Source organism: Olea europaea, chromosome 1 (assembly GCF_002742605.1).
Source record: "Olea europaea var. sylvestris chromosome 1, O_europaea_v1, whole genome shotgun sequence".
Lineage (NCBI taxonomy): Eukaryota > Viridiplantae > Streptophyta > Magnoliopsida > Lamiales > Oleaceae > Olea > Olea europaea.
In genome coordinates this window covers 318,319-319,252 of record NC_036237.1, presented here as the reverse complement: position 1 = coordinate 319,252, position 934 = coordinate 318,319, and the positions used below count along the sequence as shown (strand labels likewise).

The window sequence follows — 934 nt, the reverse complement described above, 5'->3', positions numbered from 1 at the left end:
AAAAAATCCATATTTGCACTTACATAACACCAAATCCACTACAAAAATGCAAATATGTTTCATCGATGTATTGAGAAAAGCATATACATTTACAGTAAAAATTGATTATGAAAAAGCAAGCTCAAAATGCTGACCATCATTTGGATCTGTGTCTGCATTGGTCGAGCTCAGCCCAAACACCAGAATGCCAATGAGCAGCGCCGCCGCCGCCACCGGTCTCTCCTCCGTCATCTCTCTCTCTCTCTCTCTAGAATCCAGAAAACACAATTCCAGTTTTGGCACAAAAAGACTCTATTATCGAACAGACAGCCCTTTTTCTTCTTTCCAAGAATTTCTTTCTTCTCACTGACGGTCGACAGAGTTTATTGATATTAAAACTATTTTTCTACCTCAAACAGTCCTCACACTTTCTTTATTACCCATTCTACCAAAAGCTGGCAGGCACGATCTGCTAGAAGAATCCAAAGCCACAGAATTCTCCTCCCCACCTGTGTGTGTCTATACGTATTCTGTAAGTATATATTTTATACATCGTATTATTGTAGTACTAACCAAGTATTAGTGGTACGTGTGTCTCTCTTACTTTTTATGGCCAAAATCTTTTCATCGAATAAAATATTTTAATCAGTTAACGCGTACCGTCATTTTGATAGAAAAGCTTGGGGGTGAGGATTGGGGCACTCTTAAGCAAGATTTAAACAGGATTACAGTTCTTCGCTCTTTCACCACCAGGGTCGTAAAGTATAATCACGATTAAAAGTTGCTTTTGTTTTTTTTTTTTTTTAAGTAAATTTAATAATGGGGTCACAGGAAAATCTGGAGAGATCACGGAATCACATAATAAAGTTAGCTTTTTTACTTGAACAAGAATTTTGACCGTTTTGTACAAAAAATTTTCTACTTACTGGAATTATATGATTAGTAACGCATCGTG

General features: G+C 36.7%; 1 protein-coding gene across 1 annotated transcript in view; it reads right to left on the bottom strand.

The window, feature by feature from the left end:
• Positions 1 to 506, bottom strand: part of LOC111402948 (protein STRUBBELIG-RECEPTOR FAMILY 6) — a 15,238-nt gene extending 14,732 nt beyond the window's left edge. The window contains exon 1 of the mRNA XM_023031382.1: positions 232 to 506. The gene's annotated coding sequence lies outside the window, so the exon portion shown is untranslated. The remainder of the gene's footprint in view (positions 1 to 231) is intronic.
• Between the last annotated feature and the right edge of the window lie 428 nt (positions 507 to 934).